The sequence below is a fragment of the Ornithodoros turicata genome, chromosome 4 (genome assembly GCF_037126465.1).
Source record: "Ornithodoros turicata isolate Travis chromosome 4, ASM3712646v1, whole genome shotgun sequence".
Taxonomy (NCBI): Eukaryota; Metazoa; Arthropoda; class Arachnida; order Ixodida; family Argasidae; genus Ornithodoros; species Ornithodoros turicata.
This window is the reverse complement of record NC_088204.1, coordinates 74,870,201-74,883,734: the sequence shown is the minus strand read 5'-3', so window position 1 is coordinate 74,883,734 and position 13,534 is coordinate 74,870,201. Positions and strand designations below refer to the sequence as shown.

Sequence of the window (13,534 nt, the reverse complement as noted above, 5' to 3'; positions counted from 1 at the left end):
TTTTTTCCTCACGGGCGCTCTGCGGCTTATCCACCGGTCCGGCTTATCTGATGACACTTTTTCCCTGGTATTTTGCCCATACGCTGGTTTTAAGGAAAGGGCCGACAGTGTCCTTGGAACAGCACCGCTCTGCCAATGCACGCACGAACAGTGTGTAACAGGGGCGGGTCCACATTTGAGTAGACTGACCTTCCTCGTGCCTTCCACCAAGCAGCTTTAATGAAAGTGGCGACAGTAATTCGTGTCTCCTGGAAGGCAACTGACCCGTCAATCCATTAAAAACACGCAACAAGGGCACAATCCGATTGTTGCAATGGTGGAACACTAGAAATGGCCTTCTTCGTTGTACACCATGCTGATCCCGGAGTATGGACCACAGGGCTTCTGTATGGTCTCCTTTGTCGCACAAAGCAGTCGAGTCGTACTGCCCGCGGCTTATCTGCCCGAAAATTTTCAAAACGTTCCTAAAGACGAGTCCTACGGCTTATCTAATGTGCGGCTTATACGCGTGAAATTACGGTAATCTGATTTTTTTTTTGATCGCCCTCTGTGCTCCTTTAAAAAGGAACATACTCCATCTGAGAGATGCCAACGCAGTTTCGCCACGCCACCCTGCACTTTCTCAAAGCTCGTAACGTATGAACTTCAGACACCTGTCACGACTCAATCAAGACGAATCGTCTTCTACGAGCGATGTATACCTTCTGCAAACGAAACCTTAAAAAAGTAAACATCTAGTAGTGCATAAAAGATGATCACGAAAAGTGAATAAAGTGCCGTAAAGTGGACAGAAACATTCTCCACGAGAAGAAAAGAAAAAGAAAAGAGAGAGAGAGAGAGAAAGAAATAATGGCATACTCTCGGCCGTGCGTACTCGCCTACATACACTACCAACATTCACCATCTATCTCAACGAAACAGCGGACGATAAAACTGCACGTACTTTGAACTTTCTCGCCAGGAAAAAAAAAAAGAAAAAGAAAGACGTCATCATATTTCAGAAGGCAGGTTTCTTCTTCAACAACTTCTGCAAAATAAGTTTCGGCCAAAAAAACAAAAAGCGGCTGCCCTCGCAGCACAATAACCCGAAACCCGGAAACACCTCCTCTTTCGTACGTTTCTTCCCGTTTCGTCTTTTCTTGCTTGTCTTTTTGCTTGTCTTTTTTTTTAATGCCAACATGGTATTATTTTACGAACGTATGTACTTTAATCTCGATCTCAGGTTTGCTCCTTTCCTAAACCATGCGTGAGCTGAAGTCCTAAATTTAAACCCGTATCTTAGATTTTTATTTTTATTTTTTTTTCGTTCGTGTGCGCCTACTTCGGATTTCAGGCAGAACAGGGAACATCTCGAAACCTCGTCACGCAATCTGCTTTAACTTGCAGAACATACGAGGTTCTACTTGCCGAGTCCAAGAGCCTGGACGACACGTGCATTGCTTGCATATTAAACGATTGTCCAGAGTGAAAAGGAAAAAAAATATTACTCTTTTGTCCGCATTTTTAATGCGATGTACTTCGAAAGCTTACTTGGAATCGTGTCTAAATGTATGTAGCGTGGTAAAAAAAAAAAGGAAGAATAAATTAAACGATAGTGCATGTCACGCGCATTATATGCCAGCCAAGATAATATTGAAAAAAAAAAAAATGCGCTTCTGCATTGGAGTAAAAATCAGGTACTCCCTTTTTGGGAGTAAGTCCTACCGATATCAATCATGTCCTAGGTAAGCCAAATTCTACGGGGGTATTGACCCCTCTTGTGAACGCTACGGTTTCTCCGCTAGTGATGCATGGCACCGAGACTATATATATAATAATATATATATATATATATAAATATATTATATAGAATATAATAATATATTACATAAATTCATATCAAAATATTTAAAAAAAGAAGAAATATTGAGAGTAATACCAAATGCTTTTGTCACGCATTGGGAAAGGACCCACTGGAGATGCCAGTTAAGACTCTTGGCCAAAACACAAGGTCAAGGATCAGCTGGATGGACGACAGTGTGACGAAGGGAACGGGCACGTGACGCGACTTCGAAAAGAGTAACGTCAGAGTTACTTGTGTGCACGTGACCATCTGAGCAGTACGTCACTTCTCGCCCACGCCTTGCGCCCAGGGAAGGTAACGGAATATTTTTCGTTTCCGTTACCGTCTCCGTTACTCGCCCTTATTTGTTTCTGTTTCGGTTACCAGCATTGTTGCTTTCGTTTCCGTTCCGGTTTTCGGTACCGCCCCCCCCCCCCCACCCTCCAGCTTTTTGTTTTTCTTCTTTCTTTCCTATTCTTTTCTTTTAAAAAATACCATTGAGACCGTGACAAAGCTTAATCCCTCTACGTTCTGAAGTCTAGTTTGAGGACTGCAGGGATACATGCATACGAGAGACAACGTTTATTCAAAATACACATATAGGTACATGATTTCTGTGAACAGCTAATATGAACATATGGTTTCCAGGAATGTTACTCACGCTTGCAACTTCGAGGTCACCATAAGCGTATAAGAATTATGCTTCTTCTATTTACTGTATACTACTTATATGTTTCAGTTTGATAGTTAATTTTAGTTTTAGTTCTTAAGTTAATTTTAGTTTGCTTCATTGAGGTTTATTTCATAAATTTATCTACATGATACGGTGAAGAATTGCAATAATTCGGGTCCTGCGGTACCCGAATTATTACCGTAAATTGTTGTCGTTTCCATTTCTGTTCCAGGTATTCTAATTGTGCGAAATCCATTTCCGTTTCTGTTACCGTTACCTGCTATATTTCCGGTGTTATACCGTTTCCGTTTCTGTTACTGTTCCTTTCCTTGCTTGCGCCTCGGGTTCCTCGGGGTTCCGCTCGCGGCAGGATACATACATTCCTTCATGCGCACCTCACTTGCTTATGTCGTCTGCTAGCAACATCGATTTTGAGCGCGCCTCTTCTGTGTTTGCTAACGAATCTTCCAGGTACTCTTGGAATGTCTCCAGCGATACTCGCTGCGAGATCGCCCTATAGGGGGCGACACTGTCACCTTTCTAGTGTGGATAACACGCCGGCCGATGTTCGGAGTTGGTGGTTCTTTCCCGTAATTCTTGTGTACATTCACCGGAAGATCACTTGTGCCGCGATAGTAGATACTGTTCGGTTCCCCCAATGCTCCGCCTACTACACGGAACGCGTAAAATAAACGTGTAAAAGCAGACGACGCGAGGAAGCTACCCACACTACAGTAGTTCATCGTTTCTCCGCAGCGCGCCGACACCGCTCGATCACGGAGCGCGTGCTTTCCTCCACGCTCTTTAAAACTCGACGCCGCACGTTTATATGGACGATAACAAGTGGGCATTCTGCCACAGCACCTTCAATAAGCTTGATTCTGGAACCGAAAGAACAGCGCGCGAACACTGTCCTGGAACTGCGCCAGCGCGTCCGTCCTCAGGACTCCGTAAGCTCCTGCTTGCGTTTCATTCGGGATTTCGTTCGTGTTTCTCGAAACACTAATCTTGAAAAACTGAAATAAAATTCCTTCGCGGAAGACTTCCCGGATAAGGTCGCAGACCTAAAGTCCGAAATCACCACGAATAATTTAGAGTCCACAATGCTCGCATGAACATAGAAACGTCTAGCTAAAGTTCTGCGGGTAGTTTCATGCCTTCCACACAGCTTCCTTCCTGCCTTTGCAGAATTGATGTTCCGATGCAGGGGCTCAGCCAGGGCACAAGAGGATGAAGAAGCAAGAATGTTTTGCGAAGGAGATTTGCGAGAGGCCGCGTTGCAGTAACTTACGAAGGAAAGAGTACTGGGATGAGATCCATTAATGTTCAGCGACTGCCCCTACATCTCGGCAGTGTTTTGTAGGAGACAATGGAGAAAGAGTTCGAAGTATTCGCTGCAAATTCAGACAGCGTAGACGACTGCGACGTACCCTAACCGACGGTACGACGATGCCCTCGAGATATCAGTGTACCCAAAAGATGTTCGGCCATGTCTCAGAAAAGTTGCGTGACGAAAGACAAAGAAACGGAGGACACGAAGAAAGATGATGCCTGCCTTCCAACGAACTCATTCAGCACCGTAAACCGGTTTACTCCGTGCGCACCCTGCTATCTTCTGAATGATTCACCTCCGCAGATGGCATCATCATCGCAGCGTGAATCAGTGACCGTGACGGCGCACGTTACCGGGTAATAAAAAAGCAATAAAAAAAAACCCGGCTTATAAAAGAGGAGAAAAGTAAAATCTCCGCAGTGCATGGTCAAGGCGAGCCTTTTTTTTCTTCCCCGTTGTGTCCGTCTTCTGTTTTCCTTGCAGAAGACGCGAGCTTCGTCTGCTTCCGTTAGCAGACGAGACTGACACGTGACCGAACGGTTTTAGGAGGAAACATCGTCTGCGAACAGACGACTTAGTGCGTGCTTACGCGCGGACTGGGAGCACGTAAATAAGGCGTATTTTGAGAAGTAGAAACGGTTGAGAATTGCCTTCCCTCAAAAGCGGTTCGTGAACGCTTTTGCAGCCTGCCCAATCAAAGCACTACATTCAAAGTTCGTTCTTTAGGCATTGGCCACGAACATCTGCTTGCGATAATCATGGTTGCCAGTTGGACATAGTGAATGTGTGTTTTCCGCCAAATTTCGCGAATATAATCATCCAAAGTAGGAAGTATCGACAAACTTCTCGAGCATAAAAACACGGTTCTATACAGCCGACGCAGAACAATACGTACTTGACGCGTTATAATCTTGATAAGACGCGAAGCAATCAATCACTCGAACTGCTGACATATTGAAACAGTGCCGGCTGTCGAGAAACAGCTGCCGTGTCAAGAACGAGATACTCTTCCTGACACGCTACGCAACAGAAAGTACTTGCATGGTCAGAACGCTTCCGGTCGTGCTCGTAGTCCGCATTTCCATACAAAGTGTCTACCTTTTTTTTTTCCCTACTCCGCTGACGCAATGTACCTGACAGCGATGCAAACACAAGGGCTGATACGAACCACGCGTGATTAAACTGAAATTCGTGGTCCGTCGGGACAATGTCGGACGAGCTAATTCCGTAGCTGACGCTAGAAATGAGTTGCCGCATGTTGAGTTGAACGACACTTGATTGGAAAGCTGGCGTTCCCCTGACAGGCGGCAGTTTCGCCGAACAGGGGCTCGTCGAAAATGGTATATTGCGACGTCGACGGCCGTACAGGTCTGTCGAGAAGAGCTGTGGAGAGAGAAGTAGAAGAAGAGAAGAAGAAAGAAGCTACAATGACACCGAAAGAAGTGAGGGTACCAGAAGAAGATGACCGGAAGATCCTTTCTGCTATCATTTCTCCTGTTTCTGCTTCTATGATTAATGACGACCGGATCGAAGTGATAGATGTAAAAAGAGAAGATGATGATGATCATGCGACTAAATAGGGGCCGCCCTATCTAGTTGCCGTAGAATGTAACGCCCCGTAGCACAACCTCAGAGAATACACCCGAGTATCGTAGCAGAAACACTTAGCAGACGACACGACGCGCATCTACGTCACTGGCCTCAGAGAATCCACCCGAGTATCGTAGCAGAAACACTTCGCTGACGACACGACGCGCATCTACGTCACTGGTCTAACTAAAACGAACAAGAAAATACTATTTCTTCCACCGGAGCAACAGCCCAGTAAATCAGATTAGCCCTCAGTTGCACCTGTACCACTTCACCCTTCGTGGAACAAGCAAAAAGAGACAATCGCTCTGCTGACTTAGGGCGGCGAAGGGCTGCTTCTATTATTTGCCAGAAGAAGAAATCCCATCCCGCGACCTATTTTCTGCTACTCCGACCCTCAAAGAAGAGATTTCGTGCGCTTTTATTGACCGAACGTCGTTCATTTCATTTCCGCAGACGACCGAACGACGTCGATACCGCTGACGGTGGCGCCGCCGTGCGCTCGAACGAGGAATCTCCGAGCAGACGACAGGAAATGAGGAGCTACTCCACTGAGTTCCCTTGATGAACTGCGATTGAAAGTAATCATGTGTAACGCCCAGCCTCTTTCTTTTGAAGCGTTGTAAATTTTAAAATACGTGTCAAATTTGTCACTATTTATTATATGCACCAGCTCCCGTGGCATAGTGGTTAGGATGATCGCCTTCCACGCCGAGACTGGCAGGTGACACGGGTTCGAATCCTGTCATCGGCTGTGCTGTCTGAGGTTTTCCCTGGGTTTTTCGAAGACCTTCCAGACGAATGTTGGCACAGTTTCCCCCTGAAGTCGGCCCAGGACGCATACTAACCCCCCTGTCCCCCACTCCTTCCTGCTGTCCTCTCTCCATCTGTCCACGTCTGTACGCCGCTCATAGCCACAGCCGCTTCACGGCGCTAACCCGGAATAAAAAAAAAGTTATATGTGTTATGAGCGCCTTTCTGAAGCAATAGCAACAAAGTGCGACTAGGCTGGTGCAAAACAATTTCTGTCACGCATGTTGAAAGCAAAGAGAGTCGTTTTTGACTCACTGAGCATGCGCGTCTGTGTTCTGTTGTGGTGCCTCAGGCTCAACGTTGTAATGAATTACTCGCGCAGAGTAATTTACTTTCCCTTGCCGAAGTGCTAATTAAGGTACCTCGACCTTCATACGTCGATAAAATCCACATCCAAGCCCGATCGTATAGCGCATGCTCGCATAAGGTCCGTGCACAAAACGCTATATGGGCCAAATGAGGCGCGTAAGTATCAGCGCTTCTGTAGTTTTCAACGAATATCTCGAAAGGGCAGGTCATTTTTATCGATATTTCCCTTGCGACCAGCCCGTGAATCATTCCATTTTAGATGTATAAAACTATTGAAACCAGTTCACCCGTTTTCAATTTTGGCACAATGCGCCATATAGTCGAACACGAATGCCTTTTCTTTTCAAGGGCCATGATTTTTTTTATTCATCTCTATTTTCAAAGACTAAAAATAAATAGAATGCCGGATGCTTGCTCCGAATTCGGGTAGTCTGTTATTCTGTTTTTTTTTTCTTTTTTTCAGCGCGGATAAGGGTAGCGTTTAATAACGACACCAAAGTACTTTCTGCAAGGGTGTATATAATTTACTCTACTCTATTCGTAGGACTCTATAGCGGTGGATATAAAAAGCAGGATCATTATCAATCTTTTTAGCTCGTCACGCTCGAGGTGAAATGAATGTTCGACAAACGCTTTATCGCGCCTTTCGTTAGGAGCCACGAATGCCGTACGGGCGGCTGTCACGTGAGCTTGACCGTTAATGATATGACAAACGGAAAGATGCCCCCTAGCAACAAACACACGAATCGATCAACATCGAGGTTGCGTGCTGGACGAGAGGCGTTGCGACAGAATAAATGCGGTGGTGCTTGAAAGTGCCCTTCTCCGCCTCTGTGGTTACGTACTACGCAAAAATGGGTTAACTGTCACAAAGAAAGAAACTGAAAAACTAAAAATTGAGAAGAAATATCGAAGCACACATGCAATGGAAAGAGACACACATTGTGTGATGAAAGATGAAAGTCACTGAAAAGGTTAGCCAGCCGTAGGACTCGAACCCACATCTTCTGGGTGTTAGCTTAGCTCAATTGGTAGAGCCCTGGACCGGCAATTCAGAAGATGTGGGTTCGAGTCCTACAGCTGGCTAATCTTTTCAGTGACTTTCATCTTTCATCGTTAATTTCTTAGGCAAATTGAGGCTTTGTATGCATTTGTCCCTTCTATGTTGTTCCAGCCTCAGAACATCAGTTCTTTCATGACACATTGTGTATCTTTTTTTTTCTTTTCACCAAAACCAGAACCGACTGTGGTTCCTGTTCGCCAGCGCGTCGATTCTGCATACGGGTTGAATAAACATCTTACCACGCTCTCTCTCTTTCTCTCCGTTTATAACAACATAGGAAAAATATCGCATTAACCCAACCTGCTCGCCTTAAAGGAACAATGAGGTGAGGTACGTCGTTTGCTGTGCTATCTATCTGGAGTCACCATGCAAAATATTTTGCGGTGTATTGTCACTGCGCAATAAAAATTACAAAAGCAGCCGCGGACGGACGACACGACCCTCGCGTGACGTAGGGATGTCCCCGTGCCTTTCTTCTTTGTCTTTCTTTTCAGCTCACGCGCTGCTCATACCCGTTTGAGTTGCACCGGTCTGCGTCACGAGTCACATGATCGGCCCTGCCAGGGAGGATCGGTGACGTCACGATGTACCCTCCTCCTTCCCTCTTCCTATGATACGCTCTTTCCAACAGTGGAAGATTTTTTAGTGGCAGGTGCGCGGAATAGAGGCCTCGCGCGCCTGCCGCCAACAGTTATAAAAACAAACAACAATGAATGGTAGTATTTTCCGCCCCCAAGCGTCGTTGCAAAGCAAACACTTACAGCACAGTATTATAGGGCTGTTCTATAGGCCCAAGTTCGCCTGTATTATAGGCCAAAGAGCGCCAGAACTATGGTGGTGGCGATGGTGATGAGAGAGAGAGGAGGAGGACGATAACAAGTGAGTGTGGCAGTTAAAAGCTATCTACAAGTATGAGCGACGAGATGACCCAGGATGAGAGATTTACAGGATGAGAAGGGGCTCATCGTTTCATTCCCCACATCACCACCAGCAATGGGATAGAGCATCGCCCCCATGCGATGAAACTCCCCATCCGTCATTCCAAAATAAAGTTGTTTTTGTTGTTTTACCTACGCCGTCGCGGAAGCTGTGGGATTGTTCCTGGCTTTGCGGCGATGTGTTGGTGTCGTGGTGAACTGAACAAAGGCGCCGAATTTCCCGTTGGTCCAGCTAATAAAGCTTGTGCATCCGCACAACTTACGGGAATCAAGAATCAAGACAAGACGAAAAGGCTCTGCGTCACGTCGCCAATGCTGCGGAGCCGGCCGAGTGCTGTGCAAGCGAGAACTCGAAGGTATAGAAGACAGCGCTTGTGGTTTCCAGCGCTCTACATGAGAACAGGCCGTTAGGCTCTGAACTGTTTCTTCTTTACTCGCCACATCATAGGAAATTGGGAAATCCAGCGATGCAGTAAAGTTGTGGATCGAATGAAAAGCCTCAGGCCAGGGAGCCGCCGATATTTCGAACGTTCCTCTACTGGCGCACCGTCCTCATCATTAGCATTATCATTTAAATGGACGGGGCTCATGGGTTAAAGGGATGGTCCGCTCTCCAAACATCAATTGGTAGATATCTTTTTCCACGGGTACAGCGTATTCCCCGATTTACCAAATTTACCTGCTTCACTTTTCGCCAACGCGAGCTCTACAATTCGTTAAATCATTGGAATCCACACCGTTCGAGATTCGCCGGCAGAAAGACGTATGCGTGACGTCAGAGTGAGGAAGTGTGGGCGTAGTCTTTGCCCCCGCTGCAGAGAATACGTGAGGAGGAGGCGTGGGAGAGGGCGCTGTCACGTGACGGAAGCCTCACGAGGGCCGATGAGAAGATTCTCCGGTTGCTCATCCCTGTATGTTGTTGTGAGTCCACTGTCAACCGTCGCGACAAGAACAACAACCCTAAAAATATGCAGATTTCGAGCGAGACAGCTCACGGGAGAATTATTTGAAGTCAAATGCTCCTACCAAACATATTTATTGCGACGATATCAGGGATTGAGAGTCGCTCCTCGAACTACAGTGAACAATCTTCGTCCTCCTTCCCAGTAGAACAGTTCCTGTTCGGAATAACCTCCACTGGGGTGGCTGAATACTCCATATTTCTTCGTTTCTATTCGTAACATGTGAAGGCGATGATATTAGTGTTAGCTGCTGTCACAGTGCGCGGAACACGACACGGGACATAAAATATTCACCGCTCCTTAAGAAAACAGCATCGAAAGTGTGATTAACGACAAACTGTAGAATTCCGCACACTTCGGTCAGCATTTTCATCTGAAAGGACATGAAGTCCTACGAACGCTAGGAAAGTCTGAAGGCTCGACGGACCCTCGGAACCCCGCACCTCATAGCCGCAGCTCGACCTCGAAAAGAATTCCGCGGCAACGCTGTTCCCTATGTGGTCTTTCTCGCATTCTGCTCGACGAGCCACAGCCCACTGGATGCCGCGGAATACGGGAAATTGTTGGCCACCGCAACACCGCTGGTGCGAACGGGTAGGAGCGGTGGGAGATAAAGGGGGAGGAGGAGGAGGAGCGGGCCAACAGGAAATGGGACACACGACGAAACAATCGTCTGCTAGCGCGAGCACGGCCGCTTGGTCGGCGTACACGTACGAGAAGTGCCTCGTAAAAAAGATGCTTCGTTCGCGAGGCCATTGTGTGTGGAGAGCTTATCCGTCATGTCTTTAGTGGATACACGGCCCAAAAGTCGTTTTGTTTCGGTCAGCTACCGCAATATCCGGAACACAAGCGGCAGAACGCGCATGAAACGGAAGTCGTCTGCTGCGAATGCGATAGCAGACGACAGTTGTCCTTCTGCAGCAAAGTGGAAGCGCGGGAGTGTTTGTAAGGTGTTGTTTCCCATATTCTACACGATTTCGGTTCGTTTTGAAAGTTACTCCAACAAACAAGAAGTGATTCTGCGAGTTAACTGGTTCATATTACTGTTATTTTCATATCCAGGACACTTCCGTAACACTGAATGAATGAGTTCCCATGGAATTGTCACAGCATGGCGACTGCTGAAAGCGACAAATCTCATGATGACGTCATGACTGATCAGTCAACATACGATAACCCAGAAAGTACAAGTTCTTCGTGCTCGGTTCCGCCGTGCAGTAACAGAAGACCAAGCACGAACGCTGCAATCGTAAACTTTGGAGCAAAATTAGTCGCTTAATCACGATTTAATTATGTATGCATTAATTAGCCGTACAATTAGGGCAGCTGGAAAACTCGAATAAGTGCTCAAGTGTCCTCGTTAGTTCGAACAGGTTTCTAATTATGAAAATAAACGAGACAGTAAAAAACACAATACCAAATCTGGAACAAACCTCCACAGTATTAAGGTTCTATGCTTAACGACAGGAATCGTTTGCAGGAAAGGTAGTTCAAGAGCTGACGATGCAACAGAAATTAAGGATTTGGAATCGTCTTCTACAACGTGCATTCATGCATTCTACAACGAGGCTCTCAGCGAAGACACCCTTTAACTTTGACAGGGTGACCGAGACAAGGAAACGGGCGACTGACTTGCGCCTTGGAAACAAAATCACAACGAATGGACAATTATGTGCCATCATGCGACAGCCTGCTGCAGTACTTAATACTATTCAAATTTCAGATTGGTGCATATAAGAGAAAAAAGCAGGGTATTGTCGGATACGTCGGTGCGTGTGCATGAGAAGCTCTGTACAAGTAGCAGAAGCAAGCGCAGAAGAAGCTCAAGTACAATGCCGCAGCACCGATAGTGCGAGTAATAATATAGTCCTTACAGCCTCTGCAATTTTGTGCAATCACTTAATGCAGCCCACTTTTGTCATTAATATTGAAGCATGCGCATAGGAGCGCAAGATAAAAAAAAAGCATCGTAATTCAACCTGTCGGTATGAACGCAAAATTAACCGCCATAAATACGCAGTTTTGCAGAAATTGTCTTCGTACATGAACAAACGAAGAAGAGCCGGTAGTGATGTCAGTTTTGATTAGATATATCACCAGCTTTACAAAACTAACTGCGACAACCATATACCTGCTATGTGAACAATCTCCGGCACATTTTCAGTCTGCGTACGCGTTGACACGACAATAACGCCGTTCAATCTCCAGCAGGATGCAGACGAAATTTCTCGTAAACCGAAGTAGGATATCCGCGACTACCACATGTCATCCTCAGAACGCCTTTCTCAGAATGTCAAGTCATCGAAGGTTATTCAGCATATCTGTGCCAGCTGTAAGTTCCAATAAAGCCCCCTCGAGTCGTTTGAACTGTTTTTAATGCACAACACGCAAAGCATTCATCTACGATTCGTTTTCAATAGCAGAAACCACGTCTGCTACAAGAAAAGGGGAAAAAATCACAGATTCAAGCAACATAAAATTACATAACGTACACTAAGTGATATACGTGTGTATATTTCCAACAACACTTGCAACCAAAACCATTTGCGTCCAAAAACAACCTTCAACAGTAAATTGCACGGCTCAGAAAAACAGTGTCTTCTGCCAATGGATGACCCGCTAATCGCAGTGACCTATTCGTGACGCAGATACGCAGACCTTCACGTACGCGTATTCCCTACCCGCCTCCGGCATTGTCAAGGCTAATGCTGTAAGCCGTCCAAGGAAGGACAAGCAATCCCTCGTCGGTTTCTCATGACCTTGTTTCTGTGTCATACGGTGCGACGACAAGTCCGGCGATAACAATGCCACACCACATGGAGGACTGTATTTCATGCCGAAGAAAACTTCATCGACAACTGATTGAGGACAATGCTCATCCTGACCTCAATGATGAGTGCAATTTCCTATGCCATAGAGCCATTACACAACCAACGCAAACGGAAGGGACAGAAGACGGATAGCGAGAGGATCGTCATCGCAGCTTCAAGGCAACGACGTCATCTTTATGATGAGACGAAGCAAATGTCTTATCGTCATCGCCCAAGATGGCACTAAAAGTAGGCAGGAGAAATATGCGAGAAAGATGCGTAGGTATGAAACAGCCGGCTCGTCTGCGACGGTTGGAAAGGCACGAACGAGATTGCTTTCGAAACAGAAATATTTGGCGTTCTTGGCAGACGAGCAACTGCTTAAAAACATCCTCACAACAGCAATGTTGAGGAGCTGCCGCGCAGCCGGCATCCTCTTCACCTCAACGCGGAAACAATATTGCAGGTCGTAAAACGCAATTCAATAAACGCCTCGCACGGCGTAAACCAGTAAAATCGTTGGACCCTGAACGGGTGCGTTCAATCAATGTATCGGCTTGCCCGCTCACCGATGCGTGTGCTTTCTCGGTATTTTTACCATAACACCATGTACCCACGTGCTTTTTTAAAAAAAAAGAAACACACGACGAAAGCATTCATATTGAATCACTTTCAAGAGAACGTGGGGTATATATGTAGAATTTGGGGGTTGAAGGAGTCATCCAAGTCGAGATGATGGGGCCCATAAAGGTGCAGGAAAGCATTGTTCAAAGTTTGCTGTCTTCAGTGGCGTTATAGCTGGCTTTAAACCGTGATGAGACGCCGTGGGAGAAAAGAGTCGTGCTTACCGTGTGTGTGTGCATCGCAGCAGGATGTGAAGATAATCAGCTGTGGATGCACATGGGCTTCGAACTGGGAAATGTTTACAATCCACACGGAGGAGAGCGGCCGCCAACAGCGACCTCAGCAGAAAGCGGTATGCTGCAAATGAGGCGGGAGTTCGAGCGTGGTGACATCTATGCGGCGGCGGACGAAACGCGTGGTAACGCCAAAATGTAGCTGCAGATGGCGGGACGGTACAGGAAATTTCGAAATCATTTGCAGACGAAAGGTGAAGAGGTTTGCTTAACGTTAAATTGGTTTCTTTTGTGCAACGTACAATAGCGAGTGCAATCTTTGCAGCTTATTGTTCTACTCCCGTGGAGATTTCCCCATCACTCT

The 13,534-nt window shown here is 46.3% G+C and overlaps 1 protein-coding gene across 4 annotated transcripts in view; it reads right to left on the bottom strand.

The window, feature by feature from the left end:
* LOC135391877 (prominin-1-like) overlaps positions 1 to 13,290 on the bottom strand; it is an 84,641-nt gene extending 71,351 nt beyond the window's left edge. For 3 of the 4 annotated variants that reach the window (XM_064622395.1, XM_064622403.1, XM_064622404.1), the window contains exon 1: positions 13,162 to 13,289. The gene's annotated coding sequence lies outside the window, so the exon portion shown is untranslated. Of the gene's footprint in view, positions 1 to 13,161 lie in introns of all 4 variants that reach the window. The other variant, XM_064622405.1, reaches the window with a different exon arrangement.
* Positions 13,291 to 13,534: the final 244 nt, after the last annotated feature.